This window comes from Dermacentor silvarum, unplaced genomic scaffold (assembly GCF_013339745.2).
Source record: "Dermacentor silvarum isolate Dsil-2018 unplaced genomic scaffold, BIME_Dsil_1.4 Seq288, whole genome shotgun sequence".
Taxonomy (NCBI): domain Eukaryota; kingdom Metazoa; phylum Arthropoda; class Arachnida; order Ixodida; family Ixodidae; genus Dermacentor; species Dermacentor silvarum.
This window is the reverse complement of record NW_023605989.1, coordinates 11,312-29,036: the sequence shown is the minus strand read 5'-3', so window position 1 is coordinate 29,036 and position 17,725 is coordinate 11,312. Positions and strand designations below refer to the sequence as shown.

The 17,725-nt window shown below is 46.3% G+C and overlaps 1 long non-coding RNA gene across 2 annotated transcripts; it reads left to right on the top strand.

Moving 5' to 3' along the window:
* Positions 1-1,380: 1,380 nt before the first annotated feature.
* On the top strand, positions 1,381-10,066 carry LOC125941781 (uncharacterized). Of its 2 annotated transcripts, XR_007464603.1 has the most exons (6): positions 1,381-1,512; positions 2,163-2,237; positions 3,029-3,076; positions 5,626-5,693; positions 9,495-9,715; positions 10,044-10,066. It is a non-coding gene; the product is annotated as an uncharacterized LOC125941781 (long non-coding RNA). The 2 variants fall into 2 exon arrangements; XR_007464602.1 differs by lacking the exon at positions 10,044-10,066 and having other exon boundaries at positions 9,495-10,003.
* The last annotated feature ends 7,659 nt before the right edge of the window (positions 10,067-17,725 follow it).

Sequence of the window (17,725 nt, the reverse complement as noted above, 5' to 3'; positions counted from 1 at the left end):
GCTAGGCCGGTATTTGGTAGCGATGCCTTTAATGCACGTACGTGTAACTAAAACTGTCTATTAGACAGTTTTAGTTACACGTACGTGCAGACTTCACGTACGCAACCGTGAACAGTCTACGTACCTTACGTGCACGCCATCTGAAACGCTTTTAGCTACACGTACGCGACGCACCACGTAGCTACATCTATCGGTAAATATGAACAATTCAATTCAACATGAGTATTTCAGCGAAGCCAGTGATGTGCATTGATGCGTGCCGGTCATCGTCTCCGCAATGCCCGGAAATGTGTTGTGCAAGCGTTATCTGCTGTCATCGTTGACATGGAATGAAATAGATGACCAGTCATCCTGTCACCGTGTTTCCATGCAAGCCATCTGCGCGCGCTCAGCACGCTATCGCTTGTTCGTGATCTCGCGAAACCCCCGCGCGAAGCTGTCTACGTGCGCAAGAAACGCACGTAAAAAATCGAATCTCACGTACGTCCGTGAGACCAGCGCGCGGCCGCTACGTTCTGCGCATGCGCACTGCTTACACGTAGAAGCTCTACGTACGCAAACCCTCTACGTACGTGTAACTAAAACTGTCTATTGTCTTTACGCGCTTATCGTGCTTTTTCAGTGGACGGAGCGACGGTCCGCTCGCATTATCAACGGGATCAGCCGGCCGTGAGCGGTGGATGATAAGAATAGAGTAGAATAAGCCTTGATACAAATCGCGGCCCTGATCGCTTTGATAATGCGGGCGGGGCGTCGCTCTGACCCCTGACAAAGCGCGAAAAGTGCAAAAAGGAATATCATCAGAGACGGAATCGCTACAAAATCGCGGCCCGCGCGCATGTGCATCTGTGTCTGTGTTGTGCGAGTTTGCGTGCGCCGAAAATTATTTTATTGTGCTCAGAGAATTCTGATCATGCCACTCTACATGACGCGGTGGGCAAAATGAATGAACGCCAACAATCGTGTTCATTGACCACGTATACAAAACACACAAACGATCGATGTCGAATTCATAATTACTCTCATGAGTTGGGATGTCATTTTAAGAATGCTTAAGCCTGATGCAGTTCTCAACATTTCTTATCTGTACAACTGTACAACTTTGTACCTTCCACCCATGGAGGAAGGAAACAACTTGAAAAAAAAAGGTTTTTTATCTTCCTCCATGCTTCCACCTACTACTGTTGTACGGCATTGCTTTAGTAGTATTTTTCTTTTCTGTTTTGGTTTGGTTTGGGTGATGCAGTGGTGGCAGTCGAAGTCGCATGCCAATCCGCATCCATAGAATCCACGGCCATAGCCACAGCTGTCATCTAAGCGAGAACGACTGCGTTGCACTGTGTTAAGCTCGAGATGCTTGTATTCGTTGAATATGAAGTGGACATGACCACTGCGGCTGTCAGGCACACCGCAGTGCAAAACTTTAACCCAGAGAATGTCGTGGATTTCGATCCAATTGTCCTCTACGACGTGTGGTGGAACGGCGATGCGACAGAGTGCTGCACATGGCTGGTAAGTTCTACTCATTCGTTAATAAGCACACCTTAAATGTATATACGACTAACATTTCGAACGATTTAATCTTCACCGGCATGTGCTTTGTCCCGCTCATTATGCAGTAACCAAATGTCCGGCGCAATCTCGTAGCGTGACTTTGGGGTTTAGGCCTGGCTGCTCGAGACGTATCTCTCCTTTGATTAGAGTCTCGGGCAGTCTGCGATATGTCTGGAAGGGTCGGCGTTATGAAATGGGGAGGGGGTGCAGCACGCACTGCCGCGGACGCTCAAGGTAGACACTGCTTCGCAGGAGGGGCAATCGGCGCAAATGTGTGCTTTTGGCAGTTAGCAGCAGAATTTTGGTTTTGGACACATAATTTTGGGCGTAAATGTTAAGCGGCTCCATATTTAGTCTGATGGAAAAACATATGCCACATGAGAACCTGTCTGCTGCATGAACGGGTATCTGTCGTGTAGTGGACGTGGGAGCCACGCTTGCAAATGCTTTGCATTCATGAAAGGATGAAACGAGAGTAATGCCAGGGGGAGACCAGAGGAACTGATATTCTGGCCTGATTTGTTATTATGACACTTGAATGTTTATCACCTAACATTGCTGCCTGTCGGCAGTGTCAGCTTTGTAATGCCTTGTTAAATGCAATGCAGAAACTGAAGAAATGGTGCTGCACACGTCGAAAAGGCTCAGAAATCTGTCCTTAGAAAAGGGCAAGAGCACCAAAGGTATGGCAACTGAAAGTTGACAAGATTTTAGATTTATATGTTGTTACTGATTTGTGTCATGTGGCTGTGCTTTATATAAAAAGATGGCGCGACATGCTAGTATTTTTTACCCAAGCCCAAATCGCATGCGAGCGATTTTGTGCGCGACGGCGACGAGCGACGGAACAAGCCGTCGCGCAAACTGATCACTCGTTCTTGTCGCTTGATCGCTTGGTTCTGGTAATCTACAACTCGTCGCCGGAACGACTTTCTATGAGCGACTAGCCAATAGCGCGAAGCCAGAACAGGATGTACATCAGTCAAGTACAACCGATTGTCGCACGGAACAAGCGAATGACTCAATTTTGATACGCACAAAGATAAGAACCTAGTGCAAGACCTTAAGAAATATTTATGGTGCTCTTTACAGTAAAACATATCAAGTTAAACTAATAGAGCATGCGTCACACCAGTTACGGCGCGTATTTGCTGCCCTCATACCAGCAACACCGGGGAAACAGCGCTCAAAGTCATCGCTCGCGTGTGGTACGACTTGTAGGCGACGAGCGAATGCGACAGCCATCTCCGTCACGTCACTTGTCGCTGTTGCGTGCAAGATCGCGTGCATGCGGTTTATACTTAAGGCTTGTTGAAGACCTTACAAGAGCATTGCATCTTTTTGCAAAGGAAGTGAGCTCTGCAGTGGACACAATGTAGTGCATATTTGTGCATGAAGACATTTGTGTGTGGCTTTCTATGACTTCAAATTGCACTTCCATGTCTGTGTTCATCTTATTGTGTAATTTTTACAGGAATTATAACTGCCATGGCCTCTATGGCACCTTTGTCACAGGAGCATGGTAAGAGTACATTTTTTGTACAGCACTGTTCAGTCTCAAGCACCAATTTTTTCTAGTTGTGCAGTACTTCACACTCACTGATATTCGTCCACGCTCAGCAGTGCTTACTCACCGCCACTACCTTACAAATGGACCTTTTTCCAGTAAGCGACCCCTCTAGCGGCCGTCACTTCAACTAAATTTGACGGGCAACACGCACACGCTCCCACCGCTTCTCGCCTCTACGCAAAGCATGGTAGCGTTTGACCAAGCAGTCTCTTGCGACGGCTGTCCCTGCTTTTTTTTTCTTCTGTCGCTTGTGTTGCTGAAGCAGCTTCTCATTGTCCTGCTCTAGCGCGCATGTATTTGCTCACATGTAGCAATAACACATTTTACATTTACTGATGCAATGGCAGCATGCTGATGCGATGTGCAGGCCATTTGTAACCAAGATTTGAGAGATGCGCCGGCTTTTGTTCTTCAGCAGCTTGGTCAGTACTTTGACTCAACTGGTGAAAGCATGTGTGAGCGTGAAACGCGCCGTGGCAGGACTTTCTTCAGGATAAACTCGACCGTCGTTTTGAGTGGCTCGACTTGAAGGAGGCGGTCAACAGACGCATGCATGTGCGTACGAGCTTGCCCTCAAGAGCGGGCATGCAAGCAGCTCACCATGATGAACAAACAACATGCAAAACTTCTGCACACATACTGCGAGTGCACTGCAGGGCAAGTGTTGTTTTATATCGGGATATGTATCGTATATGGCATGGTACTGGGGACTAAGTGAACGCAACACAGTACGGGGGGGTAAGCAGAATGTAAGTGGACGCAACACGTTGTTTTGTCAGGTGCATAAAGCTTCATTTGCCTGCAAAAAGTAAGACTCGCGAGTTTTGCATAATGCGGCACCACGCGTGTGTCGCTTTGGCCTCGAACGATGCATTCTGATCGGCTGTGTGGCGAGATTCTTCTTTTCGTTTGGCCCCATGTAACCGTACAGCTATTTCCGCTTGCATGCGGTAGCACATTCTTAAGCCAATGGTAAAATCCGTGCGGTATACATACCCGTAGATTAAAACATCGCCGTGACTTCCGAGTCGGTCGTAAGGCGAGAAGTCCAATAATCACAGCGCCAGCATCATGCTGTTACCAGAACGCAGGCTTACCTCACTCAGCAAGAATTGCGTGATAACTCACTGATAACATGGGGTATTTGTTTTTAATTTGACCGTGCGCTCCACTTCAGTACAATGTTCACCATTCCACGCCGGTTTGTGCAATCGATGGTACAGAAAGTGCCTGCAGGAGTTTTGTCGCAAACGCTGCGCCTATCGCTCGAGCGTTAGTTCACAGAGTCTTTTCATCGACAAAAGTGCTTGCAGTCTTTCCCACAAACAGCTAAGTGTTTCCTTTAACCAATATTCTTGCCCAGAACACGAGAAAAATTATTGATCAGCAACTCAAGCTCAGGAAATTGCCGCGGATCATGCAAGGGTTCACGCACTCACTTCGCACACCTGCCCTGTGATAATGGCGGCGCGGCATGTAATGCAGCTGGGGCATGCCCATGTGCATAGCTGAATTGGAAAAAGGTCCATTCATTTGAGCCTATAGGCACTCATCATCATAGATTTGCAACCGTTTGCACTTTTTAACATTTGCTCTTATGATGTCACTGACGCCTACTCATGCTAACATTGATTCATGCCCGGTCATGTCAGAAATTTCACGAGATCGAAGCCGGTTGTATATTTCACTTTTTTTTCTTGACCAAATAGATATGGTGGGCACGCCATTCAAAAGCATGCAACTGAATTTTGTTTTTAACAGAACCTAACAGTTTACCAGAAAAAGCTACCAAAGACCAACTGGTGAAGGCTACATTTTCATGCGGAGTGCTTTTTCTCAAATTTGAAAGTATCTGTGAAGCAACATAAACGAAACATGGACACGTAACTATTATTACATAGTATATACAAACATAAAGGATATAAGTCGTATGGTTTCCCTTTTTAAGAGAAAAAATGCCTTCTAAAAATTTGTGAAATGCTACATTTTACAATATTGTACAACCGATTTCACCTTTCATTTTTCAGTGCATGAAATTTTGCCGAATTTGTGCCTGTGCGTGTAGAACTAGAAGGAAAATAGTATGCAATAACCATTTGATGGCAAATGAGTGACTACGGCTTAAGCGGTCAGGCATGGGGTTCAATGGGGGCTGGGTGGGGGAATCTTCGCGACTACATTTAAACTGCAATTACACATTAATCGGGTACGTATTAATGAGGTTTGACTGTACCCGAGTTCCTTGAGTGTAGGCAGAAATAATTACCTATGTATTATTGCAGCGTCATTGTACAGGTCATGTTTGCAAGGTACCAGTGTGTGGTATGTCCCACACAATGTTCCTGACAGACATTTTTGGTTTATATACCCCGGCAATGTGTAATGGTTACATTATGCTCTTTCGATAGCATGGGACTCCTATATTGCTTTTGAAGTCTTAAATCCTTACCTTTTATGAGACCTGGCAATTCAAGGGAAAAGTTGTACATTTTCTTTTGTAGCTGACATGGACATATTCACTGGAGAGGCCATCGATGTTGTCATCGGATCCTCAAGAGATGACGGAAAGGTAACTTTAAAAGTCATAGAACTGTTTTTTAAGGATCGATGTTACATTTACGTTCTGAAAGGGCTCGTACATTTCAGAGTGGGGAAAGAAACTGAACTATGTCCCTTTTGTTTTTCCGTTATGGATGTAAGTAGCTGTGTATGATCCACGAACTAGATTTATGGCCGAGTACCATATTTATTCAAATCTAGGCCGGTCTCACTCCTAAGCCAGCACCTGAAGGTCTGAAGCCGGTGAAAAAAGTGTTTTTCTTGAATGTAAGCCGGACAAGTTAGGGCAACAGACATAAAACGCGAACAGCATTTATTAGTCACGACCCGTCCCAGCCCATGCAGTGTTGTTGCTGCTAGCCTTGTTGCTTACCTTCTTATCGTTGTCAGCATAAAAGAGCAGACAATTTTTGGTGCCATTTAGTGCACTTTAGATGCTGCATTCCTTGAAAGCATGCAATCAAGCTTCATGGTGTGTCCCATGCTGCAGTGACCCAGCTCGCCACTTGTGTTAGTTATGTGCATTTAGTACAACCTGTTGCTGTTAGCTTATACGCTTTATTACTCGGCCAGATCGCGAAGTATTTCCGCAGGCAATCCATCCTCAAAATGCTTGTTGATACAGACGTCAAGTGGCTGAGGCTGGTCCATCATGCCACCTGGTATAATAGCGATGTCCATTCAAGCTTGGGAGAGCACAGCCTTCATGCTGTCAGTAAGGTGCCCACAGTACATATCAAGGACAAGGAGACAGTTCTTGGGTGACGTTGCCATGTGATCCTAATCCACTAGTCAAACGTGGCACTCGTCATTCGCCTGCTCGCATTTGCCTGTGTGGCAGCATTTCTGGGAAAGGCTTCTTAAGCCGGCAGTGGCTTCTTCTTATAAATTATGTATGCAGGCAGCTTATGTCAATCAGCTGTGCCATGCAGCATCATGATCGCATGTTGCTTTCCGCAAGTGGCCGAGTACATGACGCCCCTTTGGTGCTGTTGTCATTGGCTTGCTACACCACACACATACCAAAATAAATGAAAAGGGGTCAGTTTACAGCACTCTACTGCAGCCACTTTTGATTGGCTGGAGTGGCCAAGTAGAAAATCTGACCCTGGTAATATGCTTGCTCTGGTATTTTTGTCTCACATAAATGTTTTAGTTGTGTTTATTGTTGCTTAACACTATTGCCACAATTTCCTGTGTAGAACAGTGTCCCATGAAAGCACAACTATGCTTGCTCTCAATGCATACAAATGTACGAGAAGTGTTTGCAGATCATCTGCATTTGCTGGTGGTAGTAAAATTAAGAGTGTGCAGAAATGACAGCAGTGGGATAGTGGGCATGAAGAAACAGTTCTGTGCGAGACTAGCTTGATGGCTCCTCTAACTAAGCCGCCATAAAGCGATCTCGGTGCTTGTGGAGATGGCCATTTTCGCTGCGTCTTCCAAGCCCATAAAAAAATTGCTGCCACACAGAAGAAATAACTATATAAAATGAAATTGTACTTCTACTATAAGTTAGATGGTGCACTGCGCTCGTAGTGACGCAGGTCTCCAAAACAGCGCGAGAAAACATAATTTGTGGACTAATCCTTCATTATGGTAATGTCACTTGTGTGATGAAATCTAGGGTTTGACGAAAACTTGTCTGGCGAGGAAAGAACATGGCTGAATAAACATACATCCGCCAACTGAAGAACACAAAAACAACAGATTGACGTTTTGGCACCCACTACGGGTGCCTTGTTCACAATGAACGAATGCATGGTGATCTTTATTATATATGCGTTGGAAGACGTAAGGCCCTTGCGTACAACTTAGGGAGGGGGCCCCGTGTCCGGTTTATTATGTTAGTCGTAGATTGTAGTATGCAAAATGATTCAAGAAGCTATCGGGATAATTTCTTCTCTCTTTTGATGATGAAAGCCGAATGCCAGTTAATACTGTGACCAGTCTTCTCATGATGCTCTGCTAGGGCGCTGGAAACCGTGTGTCCTTTGGCTACATCATTGCGGTGCTGCTGTAGCCTTCTTTTAAAGTTTCGCGTCTCGCCTACGTAGCACGCCTGGTAGTCCTGGCATGGAATTTTGTAGATGATGCCGGGATATTTTTCTTTTTCGAGGCAGTCTTTGACTCGGACGAGTTGTTGTTTTAGCTTGCTTGAAGGGACATGGCAGATTTGTACATCATAATCTTTGAAAATTCTTGACATTGACTCGTTCACGCTTCGTGCATAGGGGAGAGCCGCCCGTTTCCTTGTTCTCATCGGCCTGATGGGGGTTCAGCGGCACGCTTTTCTTCAGTCTTTATAAACTGGCTAGGGTAGCCATTGCTGACCAAATCCTGCGTTACTCTCTTCAACTCAGCTCTGCGTGCGTCAGTAGTCGAGCACGATCGGAATGCACGGGTGAACAGTGTAGAGGCAACAGATCGTTTGTGTCCAACGGTATGGGCCGAATAAAAGTGCAGATATTTCCCTGTGTGCGTAGGCTTCTGATAAATGCTTGTTGAAAGGCCGGATGCAGTACGCATGACTTCAACGTCAAGTAAAGCCAGGCGACCATTAACTTCTTTTTCAACGGTGAATTCTATTGTGCTTTGGAAAGCCCTCGAAGGTAAAGCCCTCACGACATTCCAGCCCGCTCCAAAATTGTTCCTGCGGTATGTCGACGATTGTTTTTCCATTATCTGCCGCAAAGACGTCGTACCTTTTCTGCAGCACTTGAACTCTTTCCAAAGCACAATAGAATTCACCGTTGAAGAAGTTAATGGTCGCCTGGCTTTCCTTGACGTTGAAGTCATGCGTACTGCATCCGGCCTTTCAACAAGCGTTTATCGGAAGCCTATGCACACAGGGAAATATCTGCACTTTGATTCGGCCCATCCCGTTAGACACAAATGATCTGTTGCCTCTACACTGTTCACCCGTGCATTCCGATTGTGCTCGACTACTGATGCACGCAGAGCTGAGTTGAAGAGAGTGGCGCAGGATTTGGTCAGTAATGGCTACCATGGCCAGTTTATAAAGACTGAAGAAAAGCGTGCTGCTGAACCCCCATCAGGCCGATGAGAACAAGGAAACGGGCGGCTCTCCCCTATGCATGAGGCATGAGCGAGTCAATGTCAAGAATTTTCAAAGATTATGATGGACAAATCTGCCACGTCCCTTCAAGCAAGCTAAAACAACAACTCGTCCAAGTCAAAGACTGCCTCGAAAAAAAAAATATCCCGGCATCGTCTATAAAATTCCTTGCAAGGACTGCCAGGCAGGCGTGCTACGTGTGTTTTTCAGTTGGCGAGTGTACGTTTATGCAGCCATGTCACGTGTGTGAAGGTTTTTTTTTTCTGTATGTGTACATTAATGTTGATGGCATAATTATGTAATCATGCAGTCCTTGGAACGCAATGCTTGTGCACATTTCTATATTGCATCTAGTGACCGCACAGATCAACCTGAAAATAAAGAGTGGTCCTACAGACAACACATGTATTTGAAATTCGGCTACCCAATGTCAAGGTAGATGTTAGTGAGTTCATCGAGCTATAGATAGCAGTGAATATTCTTGCAGATCATTGTCAATTTAACAAATTCAGCGATTGCTATTTATGCTTGGGAGATTTTTATGTGGGATTGTCTAAAAGATTTTTTAAAATTTTACTGTATAATTTCGTTCTGCTCATGCAGGTGAGCCCACTACAACTAATAAATGGCCAGAATGCCAGAAAACAGTAGAGTTGAGAAAATGCATAGTGTATATCGTCCAGTATAAAACCTGTTAGCTACAAGCTATGTATGTGTTATTATATATTGCAGGTGTATGCTGGATCCGGGCAATGAATAGAAAAGGCTGCTTGGGGGACATTGTTGCGGTCTACGTCTGACTATGTTCTGCCGTATGGCGTCCACAACGTATTGGATGCCAGATGAGCTTAAGAACAGAAGCGTGACCGGGACTTTGTCCAACAAGTCGCGATCCAAGGGAAGGACTGAGGCCAGACCAGCCGTGACACCACAAAAGTTGTCATCCTTGAAAAGTATATGAACATACTGTTCTAATGAACTGATCTACTCATGTATAGATGGCACATGCAAATAGCCACAGTAAAAGCGAAGCTAGTGCTAAAGCACTGTGTTGCGATCATCTGCTACTGAAATATTTCATGTTAAAACTGTAGAAAGAATTTGAGGCATGTGAGTTAACATGAAAAAAGTAATCTGCAGTTTGGTTATTGAAAATGCAGCTTTGCAAAAATATTTCATTGAACCGTGGGCATATTGTTGGGAACTTGCACTGTGCATGCTGGAAATTATTGTTTAGATGCTTTCATTAATTTTGTACTTGTGATTGCTTTTCTTGCGCAGGCCTCCTCCGGATCTTCATGGGCAACTGTGTCATGCCGGAAGACGAGAAAAAAAAGATTGAAAGAAGTGCGCAGGCAATTGGTGCAGAAACTCGCTGACGCGCAAAGAAGTTAGTGCTACTGGTACTGATTGCTACGGGGCTTGTCCCAAAAGTTTGTGCACTGAGCCAGCAAAAACGCGGCAGAGAATGTAGTGACATGAACTGCTCAAACTTCTGGGACAGACTTTGTATATTTACCTTACCAGCTTAGCACTTCTACCTTTCTTTGTGGAGTTAGTGCTTACCGTATTTACTAAAAAATAGGTCTAACATGAGTATAGGTCGACCACTATATATTGAATTAGTTGAGAAATTTAGAAAATTTTAGTTTGAATTAAGTCAGCCAATATCTTTCTTTAGCAGTAGTAGTGTAAACTTAAATTATTTCTCTTAAGGGTCTTGGGTGGTGGGTGGGTGCCTCAGTTTAGAGCTCCATTGGTCTCTGCAGCTTGCTGGGCTTGATCGAGAAGAGCTCTCTGGCTCTCTAGATTTTCGCTAGCAAGCCAAACGTCCCGCTGCCTGTTGCTTGGAATTTGCGCCGTTAGGGGGTGAATTTAGAATTTGGAAGTCGTTGCTTACATATCCACATTACAGGACGAGACTTGGCCCACCAAGGGAAGTGGCAGGGTGTATGCATCTTGTGAAGTATTTGGATGTATGGATATGCGTGGAGGACCACACAAATAGCGAAGGAACGAAAAAGATTAGGTCTATCTTAAAGAGACGGGAAGAGTGTGGATCAGAGAGCAAATGGCGATAGCCGATATTCTTGTTAACATTAACAGGGGAAATGGAACTGGGCAGGCCATGTAATGCGTAGGATGGATAACCGGTGGATCATTGGTTACAAAATGGATACCAAGAAAGGGAAGCGCAGTCGAGGATGGCAGAAAACTAGGTGGGGGGATGAAGTTAGGAAATTTGCAGGCGCAAGTTGGAATCTGCTAGCGCAGGACAGGGGTAATGGAGATCGCAGGGAGAGGCCTTCGTCCTGCAGTGGACATAAGTATAGGTTGATGCAGATGTGTGTTTGTAAGAAGAGCCAGTACCTGGCCTGTTTCCCTGTACGGTCTGGGTGTAGGTGGCTGTATTTTTGTCTCTTTGGTCTCCGAGGATGTCGTGCTGGTGGATCAGGGGTATTCCAGTAAAACACGTTGTGGGGCTAGTTGGTGCATAGCTTTCAAAAGATGAAGCGCCAACAGTGACAGCACATTAGGAAGGAACAAAGACAGGACAGGCGCTACTTGCAACTGTTTATTGTGGTCAAAGGTGGTTGAATATATAGCCATGGGGAGAGGGGGGGACGAAAAAGGTGGAACACTGATTGTATGAATGCGCACGCGTGAGAACACTGAAAATGTGCATGAAGGAAATGGCGGATCTAAAACTTATCTAAAAACACACTTTCATTTGTGTATATATTCAGAGACGGGGAGCTGACACATGTTTCCCCTCTCTTCCTAATCTGGTTGGCCTCCAACAATTCACGTGCCACAGAGTCTTTACTTTTAAACAAGATTGTAGTATCTTGAAGCCTTGCTTCACATGCTTGTTTATTTTCATTGCCGCAGGCCTTGCAATGAAGAGGCAAGTTTGAGCCATAACCATATTTCAATGAAAGCTTATGCTCCCGCAGGCGATCATTAATACATCGGCCAGTTTGGCCGACGTACTCTTTCCCACACTTCAGCGGTATACGGTATACAACTCCTTCCTCACACTTCACAAACGGATTCGTATGTTTAATGGAACACCCTGCTTTCTTAGAGTTATGAGAACCAATCAGGCGGCACAAAGTAGCAAGTTTTCGGGGTGCGGAAAAAACCACAGGAATTTTGTATTTGACAGCGACGTGTTTAAGATTGTGCGCCACTTTGTGAGAATACGGAATCACCATTGGTTTGGCTTTCTTTTCGAATGTTTGACCTTCTTCAGTGCTTCTTTTTCTTTCTTTTTTCACCTTTTTCAATAACGCCTCCGAAACTGCACTTACAACCGAACAAGGGAAGCCAGCCTTCCTCAATTTCAAAATCTGTTCGTCAAAGCTTCCTTGTGCCTTATGACAGCACGATTTTTTAAGGGCGGATTCGAGCCACATAGTGGCAATCGCACGTTTAACAGTCTTGGAGTGTGTAGACTCATACGGCAACAATTCCTTGTGGGCACGGGGTCGATACATCCAGCAGGAACCTTCGTCAGTAAGGGTTATGTCAAGATATAAAAACTGCAAGCTGTTATCCTTGGCTAGTTCAAAAGTAAAATCTAAACAGCACGGCAAAGGCTTAAACAGCACGGCAAAGGCTTAGATTTTACTTTTGAACTAGCCAAGGATAACAGCTTGCAGTTTTTAGATCTTGACATAACCCTTACTGACGAAGGTTCCTGCTGGATGTATCGACCCCGTGCCCACAAGGAATTGTTGCCGTATGAGTCTACACACTCCAAGACTGTTAAACGTGCGATTGCCACTATGTGGCTCGAATCCGCCCTTAAAAAATCGTGCTGTCATAAGGCACAAGGAAGCTTTGACGAACAGATTTTGAAATTGAGGAAGGCTGGCTTCCCTTGTTCGGTTGTAAGTGCAGTTTCGGAGGCGTTATTGAAAAAGGTGAAAAAAGAAAGAAAAAGAAGCACTGAAGAAGGTCAAACATTCGAAAAGAAAGCCAAACCAATGGTGATTCCGTATTCTCACAAAGTGGCGCACAATCTTAAACACGTCGCTGTCAAATACAAAATTCCTGTGGTTTTTTCCGCACCCCGAAAACTTGCTACTTTGTGCCGCCTGATTGGTTCTCATAACTCTAAGAAAGCAGGGTGTTCCATTAAACATACGAATCCGTTTGTGAAGTGTGAGGAAGGAGTTGTATACCGTATACCGCTGAAGTGTGGGAAAGAGTACGTCGGCCAAACTGGCCGATGTATTAATGATCGCCTGCGGGAGCATAAGCTTTCATTGAAATATGGTTATGGCTCAAACCTGCCTCTTCATTGCAAGGCCTGCGGCAATGAAAATAAACAAGCATGTGAAGCAAGGCTTCAAGATACTACAATCTTGTTTAAAAGTAAAGACTCTGTGGCACGTGAATTGTTGGAGGCCAACCAGATTAGGAAGAGAGGGAAAACATGTGTCAGCTCCCCGTCTCTGAATATATACACAAATGAAAGTGTGTTTTTAGATAAGTTTTAGATTCGCCATTTCCTTCATGCATATCTTCAGTGTTCTCACGCGTGCGCATTCATACAATCAGTGTTCCGCCTTTTTCGTCCCCCCTCTCCCCATGGCTATATATTCAACCACCTTTGACCACAATAAACAGTTGCAAGTAGCGCCTGTCCTGTCTTTGTTCCTTCCTAATGTGCTGTCACTGTTGGCGCTTCATCTTTTGAAAGTGGATCAGGGGTTCCTCGTAGGGATCCTCGAGCAGTTTGGTCGGCCTTCTCATTTCCCTTGTGCCCAGAGTGTGCCGGGCACTACATTATTGCGTGGTGCCATTCTAGGGTGGTGCCTAGCATGCTGTGGATTTTGTGTGGAATGGTGCCCGTTATATATGAATGGACCACTGCCTGGGAGTACGTCAGGACCAATGGAGATTGTTCTGCCTCTGCATCTTGAAAGGCCAGTGCTATGGCTGCTGCCTCCTCCGTGCAAGCCAAAGGGGTCCGAATGGAGCCAGTTATCACTGTGGACTATTTTGAATTTGTTGCCACTCTATGCACGTCCGTGTAGTATATGTCTGGATTTCTTCCATGTTTGTTTTGTAAGGTCTTTGATCGTGCTTTTCTTCTGCGTTGGTTGTGTTCCGTGCTCATGTTCTTTGGGATTGCTGAAACAAATTTTCCCTCTTCGGTATGTTAAGCAGCAAAACTGTTTCTTCCCTGCTGTATTGCCCACTCAGGGGCATCCCACCTTTTACAGCAGGACCCTTCCTAGTTCTGTTGAATTCATATGCTGTCGGTGTGCCACGACCACCACCGTGGTATATTCTTCATATGTGACGTAAATACCAAGAGCGTCCAATTCTTGATGCTCGTGTGTTTTGGTAGCTCCGGAGAAGCCTCGTATGCTGCCCTGATGATGGCGCTCACTTTGGTCATCGTGGCCTTTTTAGCCTTTGAAAAGGGAGGCGAGTCAATGCTGCAAGCTGGATCGTCTTCGTACTTGCCAGAGAAGTCATCCTTGATGGATGCTGCACAGGCGTCCTCGGCACCCCAAATGACGATGTCTTTAACGCTGTCGAGTGTGCTGTATATGCAGCATCATTTAAAACCAGTCTGAATCTCAGCTGGCAGGCCCCCTCGCACATTCTTAACCCATTTTCAGACTTTGCTTGTCTCCAATGATGGTACCCAAACATACTTTATTAGATTTCTTAATACTAGTTTTGCTTTCTACTTTGTTGTGTATATTTACTACAGGTTACAAATAATGTACTAGTAAAGCAGGCGCCCATGTGCTGCTTGAACCCAGGCATGGCAGAGGAATGCCATTGCCTCGGTACTTTTGCTAGCTTTTTTCATGAATATAGGTAGAAATTTGTTGGTAACATAGATTGAGTAGCTTCATTTATTTCGAGAAATAGTACCTATGTACAGTAAATACAGTATTTTTGTTTGCATGTATATGATGGCTGCGTGTGAATTACTGTGCAATAAAACTTTGAAACCATCAATCAAAGGTGTATTTTTTATTTAGGAACTGTCTGACAGCATAATCAAGCATGCTTGATGACGCCACTAGGGATCGTATTCTCGGAAAATCACATTCGGAGGTAGTTTCACTTTTGCGAGAATCGGCACTGCATGCCTGCGCACAAGCGTCGGGAAAATGCAAGAGCTTTCGTGGGCCGAGCCATGAACTCTCGCGAAAGTGAAACTATCGCTGAAAGTGATTGCCAGAGAATACTGCCGCAATTGCGGCCTGTCGGAATAGAATGTTCCGACAGGATTACAAACCGACAGGCTGAAACCGACAGGCTGACACCGACAGGCCGACACCGACAGGCCGACACCGACAGGCGGACGCCGACAGGCTGACAAGCCCACAGGCTTACAGGCCGACAGGCCAAAATAACATATAGCCGACAAGCCGACAGCCTGTCGGATTTTTTGTCTGGGTGTGATGACGCATTCCACACGCTACGCCAGCTGCTCACATCTCCTCCGATTCTCCGGTACTACGATCCCCGGGCGCCTACGGAGGTGCACACTGATGCAAGCGGCGTGGGCCTTGGTGCGGTGCTCGCGCAAAGGAAGCCTGACAATAACGAGTATGTTGTCGCCTACGCGAGCCGAACCCTAACCAAGGCCGAGACCAACTATTCAACCACTGAGAAAGAGTGCCTGGCTATAGTCTGGGCTGTTGCCAAGTTCCGACGCTACCTTTATGGCCGCCCGTTTTATATCGACACGGACCGCCACGCTCTTTGCTGGTTGTCGACTTTGAAAGATCCCTCGGGCCGCCTCGGTCGGTGGGCCCGCCGGCTGTAAAGTATGATATCCAAGTGATGTACAACCCTGCCCGCAAGCATTTCGACGCGGACGCCCTTTCTCGCTCTCCTCTACCCCACGATACAGCGTCTCTCTCGGCACAGTACACCGCTATCTCAGCGCTCAACGTGGAGTACATGCATCCGGAGCAACGGAAGGATCTGTGGATTGTTGCGCTTCTCGACCTTCTGTCGGATTCCACCGCCAATCCGCCCTCCCGCGCGCTCCGCCGCCAAGCCTCTCATTACTGTGCGAGACAACCTGCACTACCGCCGCAACTATATACCGGGTGGTCGCAAGTGGCTTCTCGTAATACCTCGTCACATGCACTCCGACATCTGCGCTGCTTTTCATGCCGACCCACTAAGTGCTCACGCAGGCGTGCTGAAAACTTACGCAAGGTTGCGCCAACGCTTCCACTGGCGCGGTATATACAGCTTTGTCCTAAAGAATATCCGTGCTTGCGAAGCATGCCAACAACGCAAGATACCTCCGCAACGCTCGACCGGCGCTCTTCAGCCTTTACCTTGCCCTGCGCGGCCTTTCGATCAGGTCGGCATCAACCTTTACGGCCCACTCCTGTGCACTACGTCGGGAAGCAGGTGGATAATCGTTGGTGTTGACCATCTCACCCAATATGCTGAGACTGCCGCTCTTCCTGCCGCCACAGCACATGGGGTTGCTTTTTTCATCCTGCGCAATTTCGTGCTTCGACATGGTGCTCCTCGAGAACTCCTCAGTGACAGAGGACGTGTCTTTCTTTCCGAAGTGGTCGAAGCTCCGCTTGCCGAGTGCCACGTCGTCCACCGTACATCAACGGCATACCATCCGGAAACGAATGGATTAACTGTGCGCTTCAATCGCACTCTTGGCGACATGCTCACAGCATACGTCGCGTTCACCGCTCCAACTGGGACATGGTTCTCCCCTTTGCCACCTACGCTTACAATACCGCGACTCAAGCGACCGCAAGTTTTTCACCATTCTTTTTATTGTATGGACGAGAACCCTCGTGCACGCTCGATACAGTATTGTGATACCAACCTGACGCCTCTGAATATCGCCCCATACCAGCAGTAGCCAGGTACGATGAAGAATGCCGCAACCTTGCCCGTAGCTTCACGACGGAAGGTCAAGCCCACCAGAGGAATCGACATGACACCGGCCTGAGCCCTACCGCTTTCCTTGTCGGCTCCCTCGTTTGGTTGTGGATTCCGCCTTACGTTCCCGGTATTTCGTCTAAGCTGCTGGCTCAACACCGCGGACCCTACCGGATCGTCGCCTGTACATCTGCTGTAAACTATGTGGTCGAATATCTCACGCCATCTGACGATCTGCGGCGTCGTGGTCGCGAGACCGTGCACGTAAGCCGGCTTAAACCGTATTACGATCCCTCTATCGAGTCGTCACCGTGAGTCGCCAGGATGGCTAGTCTTCTCTCGTGGGGCCATTGTAATGACGAAGTTAACACAAGCGTTGCTGTGGTCGCATGGCTGCTGAAGTGAGGAAAAGAAAGACAAAAGGATTGGTGTCGCTGGTTTTACCTCGCGCTGGCTTTTGGCTGGAACTGCTCGGGTGCTCATTGCGCTGGACCTAACGGGATTAAACGCCAATAAACCACATATCACTTGCAATAAATAATTTCCCACTTAAATGACATTTCATTGTTTTTTGCACGAATGTACTCTTCGTGACAAGAAATGAAGTCGAATAAGTTGTTCTATCGTTTTTGGCAGCTGTGTTTACCATTACTCTAAAAGTATTTAGGAAATATTGTTATTAATTGTATTGGCGTTATTCCTCGTATTCTGATAACCACAATTGCTATCAACGTTCGTTAGACAAAAATATTGTATTTTGAACGCGTATGTTTAACAATATGAGGCAGTCGCTGCAGCAACAGTACATAAGACGTCGTTCAAGAATTACCGAAGTCCAAGATTCTCTACAGAAGAATATAGTATGAAATTTATATAATTTCAGACACGCTTCTTCTTTTTCTACGTATCTGGGCTGTTGAGCAAATGAACACTGCATTTGTCCGTCAGCAGTGAGCGCTGCCAGTTCGCCTCCTGCACTTTTTGCACGCGCGCTTCCTGGGCAAACTTACGGCTCGGGAGCGACGCGCCCTGTGCCTATCAAAACTGGTGCCAGA